At 47.5% G+C, this 27,433-nt stretch overlaps 1 long non-coding RNA gene, 2 other non-coding genes and 1 pseudogene across 4 annotated transcripts; 1 reads left to right on the top strand and 3 right to left on the bottom strand.

Moving 5' to 3' along the window:
- The first annotated feature begins 4,056 nt into the window (after positions 1–4,056).
- On the top strand, positions 4,057–12,628 carry LOC123160493 (MADS-box transcription factor 5-like; annotated as a pseudogene).
- Positions 12,629–21,891: 9,263 nt separating this feature from the next.
- LOC123158185 (uncharacterized) lies at positions 21,892–25,284 on the bottom strand. Of its 2 annotated transcripts, none has more exons than XR_006479274.1 (4): positions 24,762–25,284; positions 23,752–23,888; positions 22,343–22,513; positions 21,892–22,206 (listed from the first exon to the last, which is right to left on the bottom strand). It is a non-coding gene; the product is annotated as an uncharacterized lncRNA (long non-coding RNA). The 2 variants fall into 2 exon arrangements; XR_006479275.1 differs by having other exon boundaries at positions 23,752–23,831.
- On the bottom strand, positions 23,331–23,441 carry LOC123163347 (small nucleolar RNA Z118/Z121/Z120). Its single transcript, XR_006481864.1, has one exon. It is a non-coding gene; the product is annotated as a small nucleolar RNA Z118/Z121/Z120 (small nucleolar RNA).
- On the bottom strand, positions 23,536–23,639 carry LOC123163348 (small nucleolar RNA Z118/Z121/Z120). The gene has a single exon (XR_006481865.1). It is a non-coding gene; the product is annotated as a small nucleolar RNA Z118/Z121/Z120 (small nucleolar RNA).
- Positions 25,285–27,433: the final 2,149 nt, after the last annotated feature.

Below are 27,433 nucleotides of genomic sequence, written 5' to 3'. Positions count from 1 at the left end.
ACCACTCTCCAAGAAGTAACAAATGGTGTGTTGATGATGAAGTCCTTGCTCTTGTGCTTCAAATGATAGTCTCCCCAACACTCAACTCTCTCTCACGGGATTTGGATTTGGTGGAAAGAAGATTTGATTGGAAAGCAACTTGGGGAAGGCTAGAGATCAAGATTCATATGGTAGGAATGGAATATCTTGGTCTCAACACATGAGTAGGTGGTTCTCTCTCAGAAAATGTAAGTTGGAAGTGTAGGTTTGTTCTGATGGCTCTCTCCATGAATGAAGAGGAGGTGGAGGTGTATATATAGCCTCCACACAAAATCTAACCTTTACACACAACTTGCCAATCTCGGTGGGACTGAATTGAGAAACTCGGTCGGACCGATTCAGCAAATCTAGTGACCGTTAGGATTTTCGTGGGACCGACATGCAACTCGGTAGGACCGATATGGTTAGGGTTAGGGAATAACGTAATCTCGGTAAGACCGATTACACAAACTCGATGGGACCGATTTTGGTAATAAGCTAACCAGAGAGTTGGTCATGTAAACTCGGTGGGACTGCTTCGCTCATTTCGGTGAGACCGAAATGTTACGAAAGGGAAACATAGAGTTTACATTGCAATCTCGGTGGGACCGATCGCTCATCTCGGTGGTACCGAAACGTTATGAAGGGAAACAGAGAGATTACAATACCATCTCGGTGAGACCGAGATCCCTATCGGTGAGACCGATTTGCCTAGGGTTTATGGCAGTGGCTAGGACATCTGAACTCGGTGGCGCCGGATAGAAAGAATCGGTGGGGCCGAGTTTGACTTTTGGTTTAGGTCATATGTGGATGCGAGAGAGTAGTTGAGGGTTTTGGAGCATATCACTAAGCACTTTGAGCAAGAACCTCATTAAGCAACACCTCATCCCTCCTTAATAGTATTGGCTTTTCCTATAGACTCAATGTGATCTTGGATCACTAAAATATAAAATGTAGAGTCTTGAGCTTTGAGCTTGAGCCAATCTTTTTATCCTTAGCATTTTGAAGGGTTCACTTTTCTCATCCATGCCATTTCATTCATTGAGCTTTTCCTGAAATATTTATCTTCAAATAGTGTTAGCTCAATAAGATATATGTTGTTAGGAATTACCAAAACCACCTAGGGATAGTTGACTTTCAACGAGCCTAGTGACAGTGCGAGTGGGGAAGATGGAAGGCTGGGGTTTTCTGTAGGAGTGGAAGAAGAGGAGCAGGCGTTTTCTGTACGAGTGGGGAAGAAGGTGAGCGGGGGTTTTCTGTACGAGTGAGGAAGATAGGGTGCGGGGGAATTGGGAGGCGATGAAAGCGGGAGAGTCCAGCGAGCTGAAGTATAAGTGGAAGCGAGGAGGAAGGAGGGCTTTTCTGGGATCGCCCCCTCTTTAAGAAATATGGGCTTTTCCTCGCAAAAAAAACAAATGGGACAGACTTTTGTATCGGCCTAGTCGGCTGTCTCTGTTTCATACTCGGGACCCTTAACACTAGAGGCAGCCCATTAGAGGCTCGATTTTTTCTCGAATGGGGGTTAGATCCGGCTAAAGTTTACCAAAAGGGTCAAAACACCAAAATTGGTCACGAGAGGGAGACATATGTGTGACAAATGGCAGCCAACGTTTTCAAGTTATATATTCCTGTGGTTTGAGAAAATGGTGTACCGAAATACAGAACTCATAGCTATTGTTGGTGCCCATGGCTAAGTTACAATCACTTCTTGCTACGCATCTTCAAACCACATGTACATTGTTATTGTTGGTACCAATGTTATTGCTACCTACACGCTGGATGCATGGCTCAAAGATAGACAAACTCGATTTCAAATCACAGGTCAAGATGACAATGGCTAATCTAACGCCGTGCATCAAATCGCACACGCCAAATGTCGAATGTGTCCGCGGACAACGGGTAGGAGAGTGGCCATCCAATCTTATGCACGAAATGTCCACCCACACTTTAAACGGATATCTCACAAAACGGACGAAATTTGTGCAAGCAAAGCCAAATTTAAACAAGTTACATACATCGCATGAAAAACTGATGCTATTTAAGAAGCTTATTTTTTAAAATAATAAACTAAGCTACATGAGGTACCAGACGGTGACCTCGTAGGCATGGCCTCCAAGGCTGCTCACACCTCTGCCGCCTTTCGTTTCATTGTCGTCGCCGATGTCGTTGTCGTCCTTTCAGCAACAGACAACTTGCCTAGGGTTGCGGTTGCTCTAATCGGTCACTGACTCGCACTCGCGGCATAGAAGACTGCATCCGACTGGTGGTGACAGTCAGTCATAGATTTCTGCCCGCGCCGCCATCCCTTGTCCTTGCCCTTGCAACAAGGGCACTGGCGGCACTCTAGGACTCAGCCAACCCGATCTTGTAGAGCTGGTCACCAGTTTGATGCTGGCGGTGGGCGGACATTTGCGCGGTGGTACTGGACCGATCTTCGGCCCGTACCAACACGAGGTCCGCGTCGATGAGCACCTAGTTTGGCTCCACATTTGACGTCGCAAAGGCCGAACGGCGCGCCGATCCCGGTGCTCCTCCTCGAGTACAGCCTTGTTCTGGTGCGTGAGGATGAGGTGTTGCTACCATGATAACAATAGCGAAGAAGGCGGCCGAGTGCATTGGCGATCACCGGGGACGATACCTCCTCCTCCTTCACAGCCGACGCATGTCACTGGGGTGGAGATATCGGCGCCATCTCCCTGCTGCACCTGAAACGGCGCGGCGGGACGCCAGCTGGACGACACACCATTGTTTGTTGGGCGGCGGGGACGCCGCCCCCTCCTTGACGCGGTGGCGGACGGGGATGCGGGATCCTCCTTGACGCGGTACCATGGTCGAAGAGGAACCACCGGAGCAGCAGCTTGATCTATCGCACGCACTTCTCGTCTATCCGTCTGGCCTTGGCGAGGAGGGGTGGCTGCTCCCGCTCATCGTTGTCGTCCAAGATCACCACCTCTTCCTTGACCGTTGGCGCCTTTGGGCTGGCGATCGTGGGCGACGGTGCCACGATCCAAACGACCCCGTGGATCCACCTGCCGGCAACGAGAACTACCTAGAGCCGTTGTCGGACTTGCCCATCTCTGCAATGTGGGCAGTAGAGGAGAGGCGGAAGTGCGCAGAGTGCAGATGGGTTTGGCCAACAAGGCCAACCCATTTAAATAGTCGGGTTGCCGACGAGGCCAACCCATTTAAATAGTCCGGATATGCGGGTGCATCGGTCAGAGTAGGCTTCTCGATCGCCACATTCACCTTGAAGTGTCTCCTGCCAGTCGTCCTGTCACGTCGGTCTGACCGGCATGAATGTGGTAGGTGGCCGTCGATCGCATCTGCTCTAAATGGCACTGAATGCGCGACGATGCATCTGGAACGAAACGTGCGGTGAGGATTCTGGATGGGACCGCTCAGACGGGTGCCGACGTGGCGGACGTCTACTAACCTCCTACCGACTTGCTTCTGGTTTGTTGGATTTCGAACGTCCGAATGGGTCGATGGACGTTTGTTGCACGGTGTTGGACGACAAAAGGTGTTCGGACCGGATGATCCGGACGTTGAGAAGCGTTTTGGTGGACGCCGCCGGAGACCGGAGCTGCCTTCACATGACATGACCAAACGCGCCCGAGCGCTAGTTTATTTGTCCGCGTCCGGCGAAAGCCCTCTTTTCGAGAGCGTGGCTTGTATGAGTGTTGGACCATATTGTAGCTGTGGCACGCACAGCTATTCCGATCTTTTTAGAACTGCTCATGCGCCTTTGGGGCTTGATGAAGCGGTCGGTCGACACGTTCGTACCAGGCACGTGCCCACCCCTCCAGCCCTCCTCCGTCCCGCACGTCACTCCGTACTGGAGCGGCACGTTGGAGAGCAATGGCTACTGCCTAGCTAGCTAGGGCCTGCTCGGAGTGACGGATGGGTACCAAACTACCAATGCAATACCATACCATTGGAGCATATACCAATATACCGGGGCGCCAGGCAACGGACGAGCGGGCCCCGCACCGCACGGCGATGAGAAAGAGAGCACGGCTGCCGGTGCCGGCCCCAGGACGGCCAAAGAGGGAGAAGATACCTTCAAGCGAGATACAAAGGAAAGGGAAAGATAGAGAGCACCGTACGTGCATGCGGTAGCATCCATCTGTAGCATAAAGAGAGGGAAGCACTCTACCACCACAACTCCTCCTCCTCTATCCGTCCGAGCAGCGCCGCAGGGAGAAGGAGAGGAGGATAGGGGAGAAGGAGAAGGGGAAGGACAAGGGCAAGGCAGCAGGAGCAAGGCGAGAGGCAGGAGGATGGGGCGCGGCAAGGTGGAGCTGAAGCGGATCGACAACAAGGTCAGCCGGCAGGTGACCTTCGCCAAGCGCCGCAACGGCCTGCTCAAGAAGGCGTACGAGCTGTCCGTGCTCTGCGACGCCGTGGTCGCGCTCATCATCTTCTCCACCCGCGGCCGCCTCTTCGAGTTCTCCACATCCTCATATATGGTACCCAACCACAGCTGATTCCGCTCCGATTTGTTTGTTTTATCCCAAAGAGTTCGCTCCAAGGTCTTCTCCATGCATGTAGATGTAGCTAGGCCGCTAGGATGGTAGCCTCTCCTCATCTTCTTTTGCTGTTTCGCGGAAAGATCTGGCTGTTGCGTCTTTCCAATCATCCATCCATATCAAGTTATCAACCCATCAGAGCGCTGGGTGTGAGATGCGTTTCCCCTTTCCTCTTTTGGTGTTCATGCTCCAGATCGACAAATCAGAGCTATAAATGTGAAATCAGAGCTACTACTTGCTTGCCACCCATAGCTAGCATCTCCAGATCTGGGCAAACACACATATAGTACCTTTTCCCATTTCAGAACCGCACAAACTATTTCATTTCTTCTTCTCTGCTGGCCTGTTGCCTGGCTAGCTCAGAAAACAAATCAGCTAGTTATCCTCTTGGACAATTGATTCATTTTATACTACATGCTTGATCTGATCTTCCGTCCATGCATTGCGTTGGGGAGTTCTTGGGAGATCTGGCTCCCTATCCCTCTCTATCTCTCTGGTGTGTGTATCGCTCACTGACTAGGAGGAGATTCTACTGTTCCATTGGGAGCCAATCCTCCGGATCCTATTCTACTGTTCCATTGAGCCTTCGGCTCTCTCTATCTCTCTCTCTCTCCCCGCCTTAGGCCGTACGTGTAGACGTGTAGTACATGGGTGTGCTCGTCACTTGGTCACAACCCATCAAGCTGCTGTCCTGTGGGCTATGGCTATGCAGGCCAGTGACATGTTCTCCGCATGTGAATCGTCTTACGAATTCACCGGCTAGTAGTAGCCTAGTAGGTACCAGCAGTGCGTTTTGGCCGTAGACATTTGGCACATAGGCGTACGTACGTACCTGATCCCCGTCCGCTGGCGAGAGCTAATCGTAGTAGTACCGGTACCACTCGTGCTTTCGCGTCATTATTATGCCATAATCGTATGCGGCTCTAAGCAAACACTGGCGGATGGGAGGAGGGTTTAGGTGCTACTTCCTCCGTTTAAAAGTAAGTGCCGTCGTTTTAGTTCGAACGGAAGGGAGTGCGTGCAGCTTTACGGTTGCGGGAGGAGAAATAATACCACCCTTTCCTTCCTAACTACACGTAGCACGGTGTCTAACACATGTTTTTCGCCGTCATTCTTTAATATGCACATGTTATTTGAGAAACTAACAAGGGAGTGGTAAGAGATTTGGGAAAAAAAACATCGCAGAGTTTCATGTTTAGGAAAACGTCCTAGTTTTCTTACTAACTTGTTTTTCAGTTTTGCTAGAACTCATCTAGATGAGATATAATTTGGTCTCATTCACCTTTTATAGCCATTGGATGTGATGCTATAAGATGCGTGTGTACTGACGTGGGTTGTATCTATTCTTGTTTTCAAAGTGAATGAGACCAAATTATATCTCATCTAGATGAGTTCTAGGTATTCCCCTTGTTTTTCGGCAGACACAATAAAAGCCCAGATGTTTATGTGCAGGCACAAACACTCGCACCCTTATGGATGCGCACACACACCTTATCTCTATGGGCACCTCCGACATATTGAGCCCGTAAACCTTGAGATTGACAAAGTCAATATAAACATCTCGTAGTCGATGGGAACATTGTTTCCAGAAAAAAGGCAAGCACCCTGCTAAGCTTAAGATTTGAACCCAAGTGTGTTGGTTCCAGCAAAGGAACGTACCATACACCTAAGCTATGCCTGGTAACAATTCCGTGTACATTGAATAAAAAGATGCCATCACAAATTAGACCAAGTGGCCGTATGCATCACCCAGATGCAGAGGCCGGGGGTCATCCTCCTTTTCTAAAAAAAAATTCACAAATTAGACCAGCTTCGACGTTAAGTTTTGTTAACTGCCATGTATTTTTGGACTACCAACATGTGTACTGACCAATATCTTAATTTACTATCAAAATAAGCACAAAATTATTTTGTACCAAATCAACGACAATTAATATGGATCGAAGGAAGTATCAAAATTATGTAGAAAAAAGGACATGAATAAGTTAATGTAGTATTTAGTTGTCATGATTTCCGGAACCAATGCGCATGGTTCTGCAGATATGGCCATTTGCACACCTCAAGTTTTTTTTAACATGAATTACAAGATATCAGAAAAGGTGCACATATCCCCCCTCCCCCCCCCCCCCCCCCCCCCCCCCCGCCCAAAAAAATATAGAAACGGTGGACAAAAAAGGGGAGAATTCTCATGACGTATAACCATTTTTTAAATAGAAATCCTAGGGTTGAGGTGTAAAAAATAAATACATTATAATGTTAGTGTTATCATTACTTGTACCCAAAAGGGCGTCCACATGTGTAGAAATTCTTGTCATTATCATCCTCGATACTCTAGAAATCAATCGATTCCTCCTCTTTTTCTTATTGTTTCGCAGAGAGGCTTTTGTTGTTGTTCAGCGGCGGAGCTTAGTGCGTTGCTGGGGGGCTGTGCCCCCCCCCCCCCCCCCCCCCCCCCCACCCAAGATTGGCACATGCAGGCTTAAATAATTGGAAGAAAGAGCTTAGATTATGAAGTTTTGTGTGTTTGGCCCCCCCACTAGCTAATATATTCTGTTTAGCCCCCCCAAGGAACTTGGTCAAGCTCCGCCACTGTTGTTGTTGTTACTGTTGCTGAGAATTTTGGCGAAAGTTTGTTTCCCTGTCATTTGCTGACTGGCTGTTTCCCCTTTCCTGGATGGTTTTTTTTTTGAGAAATTTTGGAGGCCTCCGTTTTTTGCTAGCTAGCTAAGCTAGCATCTACGGTGTGTGTTGGTGGATCTTGTGTGATAGGGCTTCGTTCTTAGCAAGACTGCCACATCAGTCCGTACGACAGCTTCCGTGAAACTCATCCGTAAGTGGAGCATTGTACTTTTACTACTGTTCCATTGGGAACCACATAGGTTCTCACCTCTCCTCCAACGGATCCAATTCTACTTTCTTCCATCGAGGCCTGCCCCTTCTCCACGTTTTGTCTGGCCGGGCACCGTACGCGCACGCCGCCGCAGAGGCTAGGGGAGAGGTGGACGGAAAAGTAATCCGAGAAAATGAGATGCATCGATGCGCTCAACAGGGGTTATCCTTGGCATGCATGGGAGCGGACCCTCCGCCGGCTGGTTCTATACCTTTGACAGACGGCAGGTGAAATGAAATGTGTAGCCCAGCGTATCCGTCCAGTACAGGCCAGTTAAGCAAAGTAGCAAACACGTCGAATGCGTACTGGAACTTGATGAGAAATACAAGTCAAAACGTGTAAAAGATCCTAGTCAGCGTGTAAAAGCATGTAAACCTTTGTATATTTAGCATTATTGTATATATTATCGGACGGAGGGACTATTAAGCGCCGTGTTACCCTGCGTGCTCTTACTTTTTCTTTCGGTTGCATTGAACACGTGCCATCACGTCACAAGCATATGCAAGTCTTTTTTTTTTTGAATGGCTAGATGGCATGACAGATCTGAACATGTTTTTTTTTCACCTTGCAAATGTGAATCGTTTTTTTTATGTCCTAGCTACTCCCTCTGCTCACCGTTGTTATAAGATGTTCCGAATCTTTTTCGAATAGGATGTATATAGACGTGTTTTAGTGTGTTTGTTCACTCGTTTTCAGTCCGTATTCAGTCTGTATTAAAATTTCCAAAACATCTCGTAGGAGTATTTGTGAAAGGAGGGAGTAGTACACAAGGCTACACAAACTTACCGGCGTTTTTCTTTATTTCTATAATAGCACGTACTTACAAATTAAATTAGTGGATCAGGTAGCGAGAACTTTAGTTACAAAGAGTTTCATATTTACGGAAAAAGTTTCCAGTTCTCTCGGTAACAATTGAGAACATATTTATTCTTTTGGAGAGGAACTACTGAGGACATACGTAGTATTATGTGTTTGTGCAGTGTGCACTGTGAATAAAAACTGGCTTATCCAAATTCGACCAAACCGCATTGGAGGTCTCGTTATGCTATAGCTGCCAAGCATTTCTTGTGTACCGACAATGTGATGTGCCCAATATAATATCCTAATTTTCTTAATTAAAATTGTTCCATGTCTTTAAATTTCCAGAAAATCGGCCATCTATTCATTAATTAGAGATATGTTGCAATATTTACAGTGTGGGCATGTTTGGAATGAGGGCTCTATTTCTAACTCGGTGAGCCTAAATATTGATTCTTTATCTAAGGAAAATCAGGCAGCTAGCTGCATATTAATTAGGTTGCACACTTCTAGGCCTAGGCCTCTTTGAAACAATGTACTGTAAGAAAAAAAAAAGCAGGAATAGGCTAATGTAGGATTTCTGGAACCAAGGCATGGGATTTGCATATGTGGGTGGCCCTTTGGATACTTGTAGTGTTTTTTATATTAATTTTAAAATGTTAGAAAGGGGCATGCATGAAGAATGATATTTTTAAACTTTAAAATGTTAGATAGGGGCAAGAAAAATGAATGTTGTTAGGGTCTCATTACTTCGATCTAAAGGACCTCTATAGGGAAAATTCCTATGTATTAAAATCCTACAAATGCTTACAAAGCCCTTCAATCCAAGGGGTGTCTACAGTTGCATACAATTGCTTAAGCGACTTGGTGGCTTAGAAATTAAACGATCTAAAAATGTCCTATTCGTTTGTTCGTCTCACACCACGATGTAATGAAATACTTCAGTCTATACAAACATTCTCTTACGTTTATTAGGTTAAGGCATATTTCATGATTTCTCTTCTTTCAAAACCTTGTCTATATAATCCATTTTTCTTGTCGTTCAACAGCATGTACAAGACTCTAGAGCGGTACCGCAGCTGTAACTTCAACTCCGAGGCAACTGCAACTCCGAAGACCGAACTAGTAACCTTTTCAACATATGCACTGGATATGCACTGGATAGATTTAATATATCTTTCTTAAAATAAGACATAATATGCCACAACATCAGATAGGACAGTAACTAATTAACACTGGAGAGGACTTATTCTCTAGTTTCAGTGTGATGTGAAAACTATTATATATATGCTAACTTACAGTATCTTATAGTATGTCATGTATTCTAGTAAGCTTAATTTGGTAGTACCTTGTAAAAAACATACATATCTATGGTTTGTGCATAGTGCTGTTCTGTATCATGATTCACTTGATTAATCAGTGGACTGTTAATTTTCTTATTCAAACTAGAGCAATTACCAGGAGTATTTAAAGCTAAAGACAAGAGTTGAGTTCCTACAGACAACTTAGAGGTATGTAGTCCCAAGCCAACTGTAAAGAAAATGTTGGAAATATCATATAGATCTTTCATTAGGTGTTAGATATTTAATCTTGTCATGCAGTTTAGTGTTGAGTCAGTGCCTATAAGTCTGCCAGGGTGCATCATAGGTGACATGGAGTTAGCATGCATGCATAGAGATAGTTTAGGAATTGGATAGAGCTTGGAGTGATCAGTGGACTATGTATGGATTTGTTGTGCGGTTGAGCCAAGAAGATAGAGAGATTGTAGAGAGAAGAGAGGAGCTGTGAGATGCAGCTCGAACACCACAAAGTGCCTAAAATTACTGATATTGTGCAGAAATCTTCTTGGCGAGGACTTGGGCCCACTTAACATGAAGGAACTTGAGCAACTGGACAGCCAAATTGAGATCTCTCTCAAACATATCAGGGCGACAAAGGTACGTACGTTGTCGTAGTCAAGTTAATTAATTGGTGATCACATTTCCATATATGTACTTCTCAACTAGTAGGTTCAGATTTAGTTAACATGTAAAATGTAATGCTGACCAGCTATTTCTGTGTACACTTGTACAGAGCCAGCAGTCACTTGATCAGCTCTTCGAGCTCAAGCACAAGGTTACACATGTGTCTTTATTGTTCAGCCTTCAGGTTTTGGTCTATATATATCTTTCAGCATCTAGACCCTAGAATTACCAATTACTAATTTGTGCAGGAACAACAACTGCAAGATGTTAATAAAGACTTACGAAAGAAGGTACAATGCATTAATATGAGTGATAAACCTCATCTTTTCCGTCGTGGTCTTTGATAATTTTATTTTATTTCCAGCATTGATTTAGCTACCCTGATTATGACATTTATACGCATACTCTTTTGGTTAATCCTCATTTGGATTGACATGCTTATTAGGGTTCCATACATAGTTTGTGGAAGCCTGAGTGATAGATATGAAGGGAAAGTTAGCACTAGCCGACGTCGTATTGATTTGGTTATTCCAGTCAATCATCTAGTTTCTTTCTTCTAACTAATAAAGAATACTCAGGTGGGGAGGGATACCCCCCCCCCCCCCCCCCCACACACACACACAAAAACTAATTAAAGAAAGGTCGTGCAACTAAAAATACGAGACATGGCGTGATTAGAAATGTCCTGCCCTTCCAACGATTTTTTCATTATGTATATTTTTGTTTGTTCAATATGGAAATGCACAAGAATCATAGAATTTTTTGGCAAAAGAAGGTATTTGTATTGTTGTTAAAATTCCATGACTGTTTTTTATGGAACGGTATATTAACGGCTTAGTTCAGTTACATATCTTGAAAGGAAGTGTGATCAGCTATGCATGTTTCAACTTTTATCTCTTTGTTGTACCAGATACAAGAAACTAGTGCGGAAAGTGTTCTACAGATGTTTTGCCAGGATGTTGGACCTAGTGGGTCTAGTGGCCATGCTAATCAAGCTAATCAACAGGAGCATTTTCATCCTGATTGTGACCCTTCCTTGTGTATGGGGTAATTGTTTTCTTTAGCTATTAATACAAGACTACAAGTATGATACCTACCTTATTACCATTAACTATGTTTTTTTATTTTAATATGAATTATTTCAGCAACAAAGAAATTTCTTATCAGCAGCTCATACTTTAGAAAAAATATGAATTGATTTATAAATCTTCTTTTTGGACATAGTACAATATATCTGAACTATAGATTGCTACCATTCAAATACAAAATTGAATAAAATGCAATGTGCATTACCAGCAGAAACTGAAGAATGTCACACTAGAACAGCTTGTGTAGAATTAACAAAAAGTTTCCTTCTCAAATGAGTTTTTGTCTATTAAACTTTTGCATAACACTATTTGTTAAAATCACAGGTATGATCATGCTTACCTGGATGACTTGAACAAGGAATGAATAGATGGATTAGTTGATGCCTTACCGCAGATATCCTCCGCTGGGTCGACGTGATAATATTTCAATCCAATGCTCTCTTTTACCCATGGTTTCTAGCTTAAACCAGCCTACTATGTACTACTAATCAAGAGCTCTTGTTGTATTCTACTTTAAATTGAACAGAAGAATTATCTGATTATGCTGGGTGCTTAATGGAGGATACAATCTCTCATTCTGAATTCCAAGTACACTGAAAGGTGCACCTTGTCAGTGACAGTGCATAGCTATAAACAGTGCATAGCTATAAACAATAAGTCACTACCTAAGGCACTGACAATCATGGATGAGATGCTGCGAACTGTTTGTAGGGTAATTTTCATCTTGAATAGACATGTGCGCATTTCGTAATTCTGACTGACGTGTTTATGTTTATAATTGTTCGTAAAAGAAAAATGTAGTTGACTAGGACACATACAAGAGTAGCAAAGCCTGCTTGGCCGACGGCGGTGGCGGGGATGTCTTCTCGCGCTGAGATCCCTCGCGCGTGGAGCGCTCCGGCCGGCACGACGCGGCGGCCCCGGACGAGGCATCTAGGCGGCGGAGCTTAGGAGCCGGGGCGGCGGTCCCGGGTGCTAGTGGTGGTGCTGCCGAGGTGGCCGTGTGGGCGGCGCTGGGGCACACCTGCGGCGGCAGCAAGTTTCTGCGATGGCGGATGGTGGCGACGGGGCAGATCGATCCCCTAGCTTGCTGCGCGCGCCCCTGACCTCCTCCCCAAGATGGCGTCGTGGTCTGCGGCGGCTGGTGTTGGATGGAGTCGCGGACTGGCAGTGGCCATGGTGGCGGCGGGCTGTTTCCCCATGAGCCGCTCCTGACGTCTTCCAAGATCCAACCTAGCCGCGGCCAGTCGCAAATATGCCTCATGCATGGCGGCCCTCGTCTCTGGCAGCGCCCACCTCCCTCGATCTGTGGTGGTGGCTCCAGCGTGGCGGTCCTTGAGGCAACAGTGGTCTTGGCATTGCTCCAGCAACGCGGTCTCCGGATTGTTGGGGCTGCGGTGATGTGCTGGATGGTGGAGGTGATTTAGATCGGATTGGCCGGATGGTGGCGTATGTAGATTGTTCTGCAACGACTTCATACGGATCCACGACAGCATCAAAAAGACTTCGGGAGGTTTTATCTCCTGGTCTGATGGATGACTTCAGTGGTGGGTTATAAATTATGGACAATGACTTGATGCAGATGGTTGTTTGTGGAGTAGCGGCGATCCAATTGTAGCTGCTCGGATAGCGGAAAAGCTGTGGAGACAACACATGTGAGATTTGGATGGTGGTGCTATGTGCACCCGGTCTCGAGCTCCGGGGCGAAAGCCTAGGACAAACCCAAGTGGTTATTCCTGGCAATGGCGATGTTTTTCACATCGTTACCTTGTTGGAGGCATTGCTCGGGTATGTTCGGACTGATTCTTCAGGGTGAAAACTTTGATACTGACCTTTGTGGTTGGTTCCGGTGACGGCGTCGCTTGAGTGTCGCTTCCTTCCTGAAGGCGTTGCTGTTGAAGATCCTTGTCATCCATGTGGTGTCGATGGTTGGTGCGGATATGGTCTCAGTTGTAGTTTGTCGATCGTTCATCTGATCGCTTTGGGGCTTATTTCTTGTTTTTTTTTCTTTTTTCCACACCTGCACATAGCTTTTGGTCTTATGACTTCGCTAGTTGCTGGTGTGTTTCTATGTGTGCGTGTGTGTTGGGTTGGCTGTGTGCATCTTAGTTATACAGAGGCCGTGTGTGTGCTCAGTGTGATGTATCATCTTGATGCTCCATTTGAGCCAATAAAATTCACCTTTGTCGAAAAAAACAAGAGTAGCAATTCATGTCCACTTGCATATTGAAACAGAAAGTTAAAAATAGATATTTAATATACCGTAATAAAATGAGAAACATGCTTAGAACAGTGTAGTTCAATATATAATCAAACACTTCATTTTGAAGCCAAACAACGACACATGGTCTTATTTACCGACTTCTATTATGTCAATATGGTTTCCGACAATACATGTAAAGGTCGTCATATTATATATAGAACATTCAGAAGGTGGTCATACTATATACAGAACACTCAGAAGGTCGTCATATTATCTATATGTAGCGTGTCCCATAATCACATCCACAAGGTCGACATATTACCTATAAATTGCAAGCATGTATGGTAATGTCACCGGTCCATTTCTTGCGCAGTAGCCGCAAGTCTGTGTGTGTGTGTGTGACCAGCTCAACTAGATGCATCTCCTCCTTCACATGCACAGTCATTTCTGCTGGACCCCGTGTCACGAATGGCGATGATCCAGATGTGCGATGGCGGAAACATCGTACCTCGTGTGGGAGTCATGTATTAGGGGGTCCTCGGGCGTCCGGTCTACTGATGTGGGCCGGACTGTTGAGCCGCCAAGATACAAGATCGAAGATCCTCTCCCGTATCTGGTGGGGACTCTCGCGTACGTGGATGGCAAGTATATGTGTCCCAAGTGTTATTCCTTTCTGTAAAACCGACTTTGTACAAACCCTAAGCCCCTCCGGTGTCTATATAAACCGGAGGGTAGAGTGGAGGCAGGATCATAATATTGCTAGGCTAGGTATCTAGGGTTAGCCAAACCTATCTCGTGGTAAATCAACTCTTGTAACCTCTATACCCTCGAATATAATCAAGCAGGAGTAGGATTTTACCTCCATTAAGAGGGCCCGAACCTGGGTAAACATTGTGTCCCTTCTCCGTTGCTACTATTGATCCTCAGGCGCACAACTTGGGCCCCCCTACCCAAGATCTGCCGGTTCTGATACTGATATTGGTGCTTTCATTCAGAGCTCCGTTGTATCATCGACAGCAGGATCAATGACTCACCTCTTCGTCAACAATGACGCTGCGTCCAGGGAGGCTTTTCTTCCTGGGCAGGTTTTTGTGTTCGGTGGCTTTGTGCTTCGAGCCAACTCGATCGGCCGCCTCGAGCAGGTCGACAATTACGCCCCCGGCCATCAGATCAGGTTTGGAAACCTGAATTACGTTGCTGACATCCAAGGAGATCTTTTTTTTGATGGATTTGCGGCCTCGATCGCCACTCTGTGTCCCATCCAAGAAGAATTTTTGGATCCCCTATCAGATCCCATCCAGGGATCAACACCCACCTCGGCCTTAGATCCGGGGCAGGTCTCATTATCCGAAGACGGGAGCGTAAACCCCGCCGGACTTAATCCCTTTATCGAACTTCCTTCCGAAGATCCAGACGCGGGCTTAAACCTGGCTCTGGGAAACCGCTCAGAACTGCCGAGGCCTGCACTTAGCGGATCCGATCAGGCGGTCCAAGCCGAACACATCGCGGCAGACCCACGGTTCCCGCTCCAGCTCTTAGATGAAGCTTTCGGTCTGATGCAGTCTCTCGCCATTATGGAGGCTTTACCTGCGAACTACACCCAGCTCGGACTGGGGGCTGAGAGAGGGGAATTTTATGCCCCACCCACCACCCACTTGATAGCCATTGTTGAGGACTTAACCGACATGCTAGATTATGCGTCCGAAGACATCGATGGCATGGATGACGATGCCGACGCGGAACCAAGCCAAGTCCCACCCGTTACGGGGCGTTGGACGGCCACCTCAACATATGATGTATACATGGCGGACACTCCGAAGAACGACGAGGAAAACCCAAACCCAGATGAGGATAGACCCGTCGATAAACTACCAAAGCGCTGACATCAGTGGCGTCGCTCCCGATCGCGTCGAGAGAAGGACAGTAATACCGGCACCGGAGACAACCAGACTCCAGAGGGCACCGAAGATAATGAACACCTTATCGAGCCCACATCCGAACAGGACGAACAGGAAGAATGTGAATACAGCCCTGGACGTGCTGACAACGAAGATGCGGAGGACAACAACTACATGCCAGAATCCGAAGAGGAGGTCAGCCTCGATGACGAGGACTTTATTGTCCTAGAGGAACCCCTCGACCAAGAACGCTTCAAGCGACATCTTATTGCTACAGCCCGGAGCCTGAAGAGAAAGTAGCCGCAGCTCAAAGAAGAGCAAGACACGCTGAATGAAAGGTGGACTAAGGTCCTGGCCGCAGAGGAATACGGCCAAGAGCAACCGGTCAAAAGTTACCCTAGGTGTAAGCTGTTGCCTCAATTCGACGACGAAGTCCTTGAACCAATACTGTCGAAATACAATCAGGCAGACCAACCAGACCGACCACCACGTGGACGGGATAAAGCGGCATATTAGGCTGAATACCAACCCGCGCCCCCTCGCCGAAGAGGCAGGGAAACTTCAGCCACGGGCTATACATACGAATTGCAACACGACCTAGCCTATAAAGAAGGTCAGACCCAATCCATCTATGGATCAAGGGGGTGTGCCCCGGCACAAGATAATGGCTATGAACCCGGCGTGACGATCACTACAATGTTCGGGATCAGTACCGAACCCATATGTCAGCCGATCTCCGCCATGGCATTGCTAGATACAGAGGAGCCGCAGACCCCCTATGCTTCACTGATGAGGTTATGAAACATCAGTTTCCGAAAGGGTTTAAACCCGTAAACATTGAACCATACAATGGAACGGCGGATCCGGCCGTCTGGATTAAAGACTTCCTTCTCCACATTCATATGGCTCGAGGAGATGATCTCCACGCCATTAAATATTTTCCCCTAAAGCTGAAGGGGCCAGCATGACACTGGCTAAATAGCCTCCCAAAAAACTCCATTGGAACCTAGGAAGACTTGGAAGATGCCTTTAGGACTAATTTCCAGGGCACTTATGTCCGGCCACCGAACACTGACGACTTGAGTCACATAATCCAGTAGCCAGGTGAGGGAGTCCTGGATTAGGGGGTATCCGGACAGCCGGACTGTATACATCGTCCGGACTATTGGAGCGTGAAGATACAAGACTCAAGACTCCGTCCCGTGTTCGTATGGGACTCTCCTTTGCGTGGAAGACAAGCTTGGCGATCCGGATATTGTGTTTCCTTCCTTGTAACCGACTCTGTGTAAACCCTAGCCCTCTCCGGTGTCTATATAAACCGGAGAGGTTGGCCCTTAGGAGGCCGATCACAACTACAATCATAATCATCATAGGCTAGCTTCTAGGGTTTAGCCTTTACGATCTCGTGGTAGATCTACTCTTGTACTACTCATATCGTCAATATTAATCAAGCAGGAAGTAGGGTTTTACCTCCATCGAGAGGGCCCGAACCTAGGTAAACATTTTGTCCCTTGCTTCCTGTTACCATCAGCCTAAGACGCACAGATCGGGACCCCCTACCCGAGATCCACCGGTTTTGACACCGACATTGGTGCTTTCATTGAGAGTTCCTCTGTGTCGCCGCTGCAAGGCTTGATGGCGCCTTCAATCATCAACAACACGGTCCAGGGTGGTGTTTTCATTGAGAGTTCCTCTGTGTCGCCGCTGCAAGGCTTGATGGCGCCTTCAATCATCAAAAACACGGTCCAGGGTGAGACTTTTCTCCTCGGACAGATCTTCGTGTTCGGCGGCTTCGCACTGCGGGCCAATTCGCTTGGCCATCTGGAGCAGATCGACAGCTATGCCCCTGGACACCAGGTCAGGTTCGAAAACCTGAAATACACGGCCGATATCCGCGGAGACTTGATCTTCGACGGAATCGGGCCTGTGCCAGGAGCGTCGGACAGTCATGATGAGCACGGCCTAGACCTGCTGTCGGACAGTGCTCGGGATATCACCACTGCAGTAGCCCCAGACCAAAATCCGGAGCAGACTGCGTGGCCCAAGAATGGGTAGATGGAACCCGCCCCACGGGCCGCACACTCATCGGTGGTAGAGCCGAACCCAGGCCTCACCTCTAGGGACGCCTGTGATTCGGGACCCTCGGACTCGTATCCGGTTGTGGGTTCCAGTCCGCGCGCTCCCAAGCCCGTCGAGTCTGGTTGGGCTCTGGTAATGGAGTTTACCGCTGCGGATATCTTCCAGCACTCGCCCTTTCGCGACATGCTGAATTCATTAAAGTCTCTCTCTTTGTCAGGAGGCCCTCGACCGAACTATGTCCGGCTCGAGTGGGAAGCCAGCGACGAAGGAATTCGTTGCCCACCCACCACCCACTTAATAGCCACGGTCGACAATTTGACCGACGTGCTTGACTTCGACTCTGAAGACATCGACGGTTTGGACGACGATGTAGGAGAAGAACAGAAACCACCACCCACGGGGCTGTGGACAGCCACCTCTTCATATGACATATATATGGTGGACACTCCGAAAGAAACCAATGGCGATGAGGCAATGGAGGATAAACCCTCCAAGAAGAAAGCAAAGCATGGGCGTTGCCAGCGCCGCTCCAAGCCCCACCACAGCAATACCGGCACTGAAGACGAAAACAATCCGGACGGTGCCGAAGATGAATACAACCCCGACCAGCCCGCCTTCGAGCAGGCCGAGCAGGAAGATGGGCAGGACAACCCAGATGAACAGGCGAGGATGGGTATCCAGAGGAGGACAACTACATGCCCCCCTTCGAAGACGATATTAGTCTCAGCGACGACGAGTTCGGCGTGCCTGAGGACCCCGTGGAGTAGGAGCGCTTCAAGCGCCGGCTTATTGCCACTGCGAGGAGCCTGAAGAAGAAGAAGCAGCAGCTTCAAGCTGATCAAGACCTGCTCACAGACAGATGGACAGAAGTCCTGGCAGCCAAGGAATATGGACTCGAGCGCCACATGGCTGACCGGCCACCTCGTGGCCGGGATAAAACGGCATATCAGCCCGAAAACCAGCCCGCACCCCCGCTCCAGTTTACTATGGCCCGTGACAATACTCAGGACCTGCGCGAAAGATTGGAAAACACCGTAGGACAACCAAGATCGATCTACGGATCACGGGGGCTCGCTGCAGCACATGACAATGGCCGTCATACCGGATACACTAACAGTAAATCCGGCCGGGCCGAACACAATCAACCAGACTTAGTCGGACTGTGTCGCGACATAGCCCGGCACAGAGGCGCCGCACACCCCCTCTGCTTCACCAATGAAGTGATGGATCATTAATTCCTAGAAGGGTTCAAACCCGTAAACATCGAATCATACGATGGCACAACAGACCCCGCAGTATGGATTGAAGATTTCCTTCTCCACATTCACATGGCCCGCGGAGACGATCTACACGCCATCAAGTATCTTCCCCTTAAGCTCAAAGGACCCGCCCGGCACTGGCTAAACAGCCTGCCCGCGAATTCCATTGTAGTTGGGAAAACTTGGAAGACGCATTCCTCGACAACTTCCAAGGCACATATGTGCGACCCCGGACGCCGATGACTTGAGCCACATCACTTAACAGCCCGGAGAATCAGCCAGGAAATTATGGACTCGGTTCCTAACTAAAAATAACCAAATAGTTGACTGTCCGGACAGTGAGGCCCTAACGGCCTTTAAGCATAATATCCGCGATGAGTGGCTCGCCCGACACCTCGGCCAGGAGAAACCCAAGTCGATGGCAGCTCTCACGACACTAATGACCCGCTTTTGCGCGGGTGAGGACAGCTGGTTGGCTCGCAGCAGCACTACGCCACATTCTGGCACTTCGGACATCCGTGACAATAACGGCAAGCCACGGTGCAACAGACACAAGCGACGGAACAATGGCGACAACACCGAAGACACGACAGTCAACGCCGGATTCAGCAGATCCAAATCCGGTGAGCGGAAGAAGCCGTTCAAAGGAAACAATCAGGGACCGTCCAGTCTGGACCGCATACTGGAACGCCCGTGCCAAATTCATGGCACCCCAGACAAGCCAGCCAACCACACTAATAGAGACTGCTGGGTGTTCAAACAGGCCGGTAAAATAAACACCGAAAACAAGGACAAGGGGCTGCACATCGACGATGACGAAGAGCACCGGCGTCCGAACACGGGAGGACAGAAGAAATTTCCCCCCAGGTGAAAATGATCAACATGATCTACGCCACTCACATTACCAAGCGGGAATGGAAGCGAGCGCTAAGGGACGTCTATGCGATGGAGCCAGTCGCCCCCAAATTCAACCCATGGTCAGCTTGTCTGATCACCTTTGATCGTAGGGATCACCCTACTAGCAGCCATCACAGCGGCTCAGCCGCATTGGTCTTAGACCCAATCATCGACGGGTTCCACCTCACGCGAGTCATTATGGATGGCGGCAGCAGCCTGAACCTGCTTTATCAGGACACAATGCGCAAAATGGGCATCGACCCTTCAAGGATCAAGCCCACCAAAACCACCTTTAAAGGTGTAATTCCTGGAGTAGAGGCCCGTTGTACAGGCTTGATAGCATTGGAAGTGGTCTTCGGATCTCTGGATAACTTCCGAAGCAAAGAGTTAATCTTTGATATCGTCCCTTTCCGTAGTGGTTACCACGCACTGCTCGGACGAACCACATTCGCTAGATTCAATGCGGTACCACACTATGCATACCTCAAGCTCAAGATGCCAGGCCCGCGCGGGGTTATAACAGTCAACAGAAACATGGACCACTCTCTCTGTACAGAAGAGCATACCGCAGCCCTCGCGGCAGAAGTACAATGCGGCCTCCTCCGACAAACCACCAATCCGGCGACGACAACCTCGAGCACCGTCAAGCGAGTCCGGATCACCCCGCAATAGGATCACTAGGCCCGCCAAGAGCGCGACTAGCAGTCCGGCCTCCGCTCAAACCCCACCAAAGCAGCATTTGTGCCACGTGTACACAATTATGCACTCAAAATAGCATGGGCACAAGCGGAGGCGCAGCAGTGACTCAGTCAACAGTGCGGTATCACCGCAACATACTTTCATAACCCTCCCTTTTCATCTTTCAAGACACTGCCTTAGGGCAGCCTCTTCAGAAGAGCCAGATTGTCAGACTTATATAGGGGAGAAAACCAAGGAGGCAACAGGCTTTGCGCACAAAAGGAAATATCCAGGTGGAATCTATTCATGATCGTTATACCTGTTTTAATACCTGTACGCGGCCTGCCCCTGTACAGGACATGTCAAATAGTCCTATTTATCTCTGCTTAATGCATTCATTGTAATCCTACACTTAGACGTATTATGCATCAATGGGATATTATATACGGTGTCAGCTTATTATTCCTATCCGCACATTTTCTCTATAAATGTTTATTTACTATTCCATCCATACACTTTGATACGTTTATTTTGCCAGGGGCTTCTTAGGGCACCCCGTAATACGGCAAGTAAAGTCCGAACACTTTCAATAGTGCGGCACCCCGAACTTATTGCATTATATGCATCAGCTCCGAATCATGTCTTGGGTCCACAGTTGAGTTAGCCTGGCTCCCTTGTTTTGGTACCTTACGTTCTGTTATATCGGCTAAGGTAGCGCAGGGAGAACTACTGCGATTGTGTCCCGGTTCTTCCGAACAAGCACCTCAGTAGAGAAAGCCGAAAACTGACCGACATGATGTGGCGAGAGCTGGTCGCTGTTCGAGAGGTCTTAAAATCCTTAAAGATTTTTTCGCTTTAGGTGAGGAATCGGCCTCGTTCGATTTAGGCATATATAGCGCCCCAGTTCGGCCTTCCGAATTCTAGGGGATTCGCCGAAATTTAAAATTGTAGACTTCTATGGCTAAGTGAAGGTTATAAAGCCGCATAGTCCGATTGCCTTGTTCGCTGCGCTAGCCACCTCCTTTAGGGACCATACATTTGGATAAAAAGTGTCTCACTACAGGAATCTGGTACTTTGCCATCAGCCATAGCGGACGGCAAAGGCTGGGATGGTGGACGGCAAAGGCCTTTGCCATCTGCCGCGGACGGCAAATAGCTCCGGCAAAGACAAGGTCGGCAAAGGCCTTCTTTGCCATCTGTTTTTTGCAGCGGACGGCAAAGAGGCCTTTGCCGTCAGTGGCAGATGGCAAAGGGCATGGCTCTTTGCCATCTGCTGGCAGACGACAAAGGGCATGGCTCTTTGCCATCCGCTGGCAGACGGCAAAGGGCATGGCTCTTTGCCATCTGCTGGCAGACGGCAAAGGCTACACGCTCTTTACCATCTGTTGGCAGATGGCAAAGAGACCAAATAGGCATTAATTATGTTTCTTCTTATATCAATTCATTTTCACAGAAAATCAAACACACACACACACACACACACACACACACACACACACACACACACACACACACACACACACATATATATATATATATATATATATATATATCGATGAACACATATCCAACACATGTTACCAATAGCCATGAACACATATCCAACACATGTTACCAATAGTCATTAACACATATATATCCAACACATATCCATGAACACATATCCAACACATATTACAAGGAGCCAAAGGAGAGAACCAATACCAAAGAGCCAAAGGAGAGAACCAGCACCACACTTGCACCTAGTATTTTTCTGCAATTAGGGTACTGCACCCACAAGCACAGGGGGCTAGTACCATTATAAACTGCTAAAAAATCACTGATGCATCTTCACACAAAAAAAATTCAGCTACTTGTGAGCCTAGCCTAATTAAATGGCCATCTCTTTTACTTCCATGATAGTGGCTGAAATGTCAAATATACAAGAAAGGAAATCATTTAGTTGTGAATATTCTAAATGAAGAGCAGAACCTAGAATATTTTTCCTTTGCTAAAATAAATAAATTGAGAATGAAGATGATAGTTTCAAGTGACAACTCACCATTTCCCTTTGGTAGAACGCTAAGGAAGCACTCTCTTGACTGTGACCCCCCGATCACATTCAGTTCCGCTCCCTGCAGGCACAAGAATTTTCTTTCTATTCCATTTCGCACCATATCTCAGCCATCATTCACCATGCATCTGGACAACTTCGGACCCAGCAAGGTTTTTTCTACAAAGATCAAAGTGCTAAGTATAAGTTGTTAGGAGAAAAATTGAATTTTATGGCACATGTACTCTGTTCCCACCACATGTACTCCCTCCGTTCCTAAATATTTGTCTTTCTAGAGGTTTCAAATGGTGACTACATACGGAACAAAATGAGTGAATCTACACTCTAAAATATGTTTATATACATCCGTATGTGGTGACCATTTAAAATCTCTAGAAAGACAAATATTTAGGAACGGATGGAGTAAATTTTAGGAGGAAAAGCCAGCTACAGCCATCAACCACAAAATACTAACCAATCTCCACAAATATGAAAATATTGCAATGAATACATGTTGCACGCCACTGCAGCCTGCATCACTTCATTAAAAACATCACCACTTCCATAGTAGCAAGATACAAGCACTTACGCTTATTCTAAATATAGGCAACAAGCATCCAACCAGCAGAATGGTGAAATGTCAGTTCATCGAAAACTGTTTGTTTGTTCAACAAGGAGAATATATCAAGGGAAAGGGTAAGAATCTAGATTTATTTTCTTTTATCTTGCATGGCTGCTACAAGTGTGAATCAAGCTATACATTGCAACTGAAATATAGATTTACATAATGTATAATTGTAAGTGCATAACATCCAAATGGACAGAACGGTAGCATAGATGGATATCTAAACTAAAATAAGCATGTTCAAGTCTTATCAAATAGAACAAACATAGGAGCATGATCGTGTCCTAATACCCAATATTAAAGCATAGAGCAATGACTAGTAGAATTTAAACAGGAAACATGGTTTTCCAAAACATAAATTCAGATTTGTGCAGGTTGCCCAGACTATATGACCAGTTTAGGAATTACTATAATCAAGGAAGGAGGCCTTTTTCAAGAGACAGCATACTCGGATATCGTCCTTATGATTCATCACAACAAACAATTAACTTAACGCAAAATTGTTAGCGATGCATATATTTTGCATATCAATGCAAGGGAACAAAAACAAAACTCTGTGATGGGGATCATGGAAGGTTCTTTGCTCATAATTTATGATCTGTTTAGGATTTATAATCAAAGAAGGGACCTTTTTTAAGAGCCGCCTTGCTATACTATCCTAGTGATTCATCACAACAAACTATTCAGTTAACAAAAGATATCAGCTAAGCATGAACTTTGGAAACTTCTGTGCAGCATACACTATAATCACTCCTTAGGTGGTAGAAATGGGAAGGAATGAGAGGAGGGATACCTCGACCGGGACCTCGTCTACGACCTGCAGCTCATTGGGAAGGGGTCAAAGCTGCTGATGCAAGCTCCCACTCCGCTTATCTGCCATCCAATGCAGATCCAACACATGAGATTGTCCACGAGCAAAACAGCTCACACCTATAGACTTAGCAAAAGCACGGTCAAGTATGCATGGTCAAATAGCCGAATGTTGTGCTGTAAGATGATGATATAAACCAACCATCCAGCAAAACATTTTCTTTCATGTCACAATAATCTAAGTAGTGAAAAGTCAAGACTCTGACAAGTTTGTAAGCAGAAAAGGCTTGCAATTAATGTATAACAGTAGAAACCATAGAAAATAAACTGCAGGTTGCTCTAAACTAAAATTGCTGACAAATAATGGCCGGGATACCTTATCGGTTAATAAATAGAAAAAACAATGATAACATATTGGGTGGCCAAGAGCAACAAAAAAAAGAACATAAGATGCAGTTAAATTTCAGTGCATATACACTGTAAAGTTAATAGGTAGGGATCCAAGTTGCATGCTAAAGCTAGGTAACTACCAGAAATTACACCACTTAGTGTTATAGCGTGGTCTTTCCTGTTTCCTCCTACATCTAGGTAACTACCAACATCCAGATCTAAGTCGACATAGCATCACAGATATAATTGGCCTTTGACAACAACTACTCAATCGTAACAAGTGAGGAGGGAGAGGAAGATGCCAAGAACTACTCTTTATGCCCATGTTAATAACTGGCGTCTCTGTTTTACTTTCCTTAACATCAGAATTGATGATATTCATTTGCTTCTATTCAGGTCATACAAAAGCCAGTGTATCTATGTAGAACCATCATCTGATATTTAAGCATCTGATCCTAAAAATACGCATAATTCAAAGAACGAAACTGGTGTTCATAGTTGCTTCTGAATGTACACATATTCAGAGAAAGAAACAATGAACTGTTACATCTAAGCTGAGGAAAGACACATTAATTTAAGTATTTAACCAAATGAAGAGAATACCTGGAGGGTAGTTGGTGACCAGAATGCTATGCCGGCCACATGCGTGACTCCTAATCAGAGTGGTGTCGCCGGCCTGTAGGGGAGCTCAGGGCAGCGGCTTGAGGCTCGAGAGGGATGCATCGGATGGGGATTTGGGGAAAGGAGAGATGCCGCGCCCGCAGCAGCTGCTGCTCCCCGGCTCGTTGTCGTGCCCACAGCAGCAGTAGCTCGGCGTAGGAGCAGCATCCCGACATAGCTCCTCCCCAGCACGTCGCTGTGCCCGCAGCAGCAGCAGCTCGACGCCTCTAGGGCCTCCTCGCGGTGCACCACCACCAGTGCCTGGGCGTGGCTCTCCTGGGCGAGGAGAGAAATTGGTCGGTGGAGATGGTGAGCGGGGAGAGGTGACCTCGGGGAGGAGAGTTGAGCGGTGGCGAACGGCGGGGATCACCGGAATCTGGTGGCAGCATGGGGTGGAGAAAGGGGATCGAGGAGGATGAGAGAGATGGGATCCGTGTGTGTGCGTGGGTTGAGCGTGGGTGGGGCCCGGGGCTGTGTGGGTCGAGGGTTCGTGGGATCGATCCGCGGCATGCGCTTCTTCTTTGCCGTCCGCGGAAAAAGAACAGACGGCAGCCCCAACTCTTTGCCGTCTGCCAGCAGACGGCAAAGATTCTTTGCCATCTGCTGGCAGACGGCAAAGAGGTGAGGCTGGTGGGTTGTTACAGCGCTGGCGTCCACTGGACCCACCCACCTCTTTGCCGTCTGCCAGCAGACGGCAAAGAGGTGAGGCTGGTGGGTTGTTACAGCGCTGGCGTCCACTGGACCCACCCACCTCTTTGCCGTCTGCCAGCAGATGGCAAAGATTCTTTGCCGTCTACTGACGGACGGAAAAGAGTTGGCTGATGGCACCGTGTGTCAGTTCTTTGCCGTCTGTTTTTTGTAAGTAGACGACAAAGACCTTCTTTGCCGCCCGCTAGCATACGGCAAAGAGCTGGCTGATGGTAAATTTCCTGTTTCCAGTAGTGTCTGGGTTTTCCACGAACACCCCAGTACTAGTGACGTGGGCGCCGAAGCCGACGACTGGCCTACTTTCAGAATTTTATAAACAGCCGCACAGAAGGTAATATTTTAAATCAAAAAGCGCTACAGAGCGCAAGTAACTTCGTCCTTAAATTACAAACATGACAGAAGTGAATTCACTCTAAAATTGTGTCCTTGTTACATTCATCGGCCACGAGACGAGCGCCCTTCATTACGCCATCGTAATACTTCTCGGGATAGCGATGCGCCTTGCCCTCCGGCGGCCCGTCCTTCGCCAGCTTCTCCGCATCCAGCTTGCCCCAATGCACCTTCATGTGGGCAAAGGCCCAGCGGGCACCCTCAATGCAAACGGATCGCTTGATAACTTCAAACCGCGGACAGGCATTCACCATTCGCTTGATCAGACCGAAGTAGCTAGTGGGCAGGGGCTCACCAGGCCACATCCGGACTATGAAATCTTTCATAGCCACTTCGGCCGCCCTGTGGAGTTCGACCAATTGCTTCAGTTGGTCACTCAGAGGCAGTGGATGTTCAGCCCCAGCATATTGGGACCAGAACAGCTTCTCCGTCGCGCTCCCCTCCTCGGCACGATAGAACTCCGCGGCATCTGATACGCTGCATGGCAGATCTGTGAATGCCCCTGGAGAGCTCCGAATTTGGGTAAGTAAAAGAAACGCCTCCTCCACATGCTTGCTTTGCATAAAGAATTTCTTACCTGCCGCTATCTTTTTAGCCTCCTGGATTTCCTGTTGTGCCTTCTCGGCTTCGGCCTTTGCGTCTTTTATACTAGCAAGGGCCTTCGCAAGCTCGGCCTCTTTTACCTTAAGCTCATGCTCCACAGACTCGAACTTCTTGCCGAGCTCCTGGAGCTCTTGCTGTACCTCACCCACTATATCATCTTGCTTTTCGTGCTCCTTGCGTTCCAAGGCTGCTTTGTCTTCGGCCTCGGATAACGCTTTCTTCAGAGACGCCACTTCGGTGGTGGCCCCTGTTACAAAATCACGACGCTTCATCGTTAGAATAACCAATTTTATCTATCCTTCATTATGTGAGAGCGGGGAATCACTCACCTTTGTTCTCTTCGAGTTGCCTCTTTGTGAGGTCGAGCTCTCCCTGCGCCTGCTCCAGATCCCGTTTTAGTCCGGCGATCTCGGCTGTGCGGACCGTAGTGGCAAGCAGCACAGCCTGCTTATTCACATTCACACTTATTATTAGACTCCTGCAGATTATAATTGACCCTCCGTTTGGTTTTTCTTTCCAAACACCAAACAGAGTATCAGGGGCTACTACCTATCGGGTGGTAATTTCACACATTTTTATTACTTACCTCAAAGCCTGTCAGGAGGCGGGAGCAAGCTTCGGTTAGTCCACTCTTGGCGGACAAAACCTTCTGAACCACCGCACTCATAAGAGTACGGTGCTCTTCATCCATGGAAGCGCCGGGAAGCACTTCTAGCAGACAATCCGACGCCTCGGGCGTAGCGAAAGTCCTCGGCACAGATGGCTCGCCCTCCCTAACAAGGGGCTGCCTGCCTGAGTCCGGAACCGCTGGAGGTTCCGGAACAGTATTCGGTTGAGAGCCCGGCTTACGGCGGCTCTCATTAACACGATCCGCGGGGATCTTGAACCCCGCGTCTGGAATTCCGCCTTGGGGC

This window comes from Triticum aestivum, chromosome 7B, assembly GCF_018294505.1.
Source record: "Triticum aestivum cultivar Chinese Spring chromosome 7B, IWGSC CS RefSeq v2.1, whole genome shotgun sequence".
NCBI lineage: Eukaryota > Viridiplantae > Streptophyta > Magnoliopsida > Poales > Poaceae > Triticum > Triticum aestivum.
The sequence above is the reverse complement of the archived record's forward strand: the minus strand, read 5'-3'. Positions and strand labels throughout refer to the sequence as shown.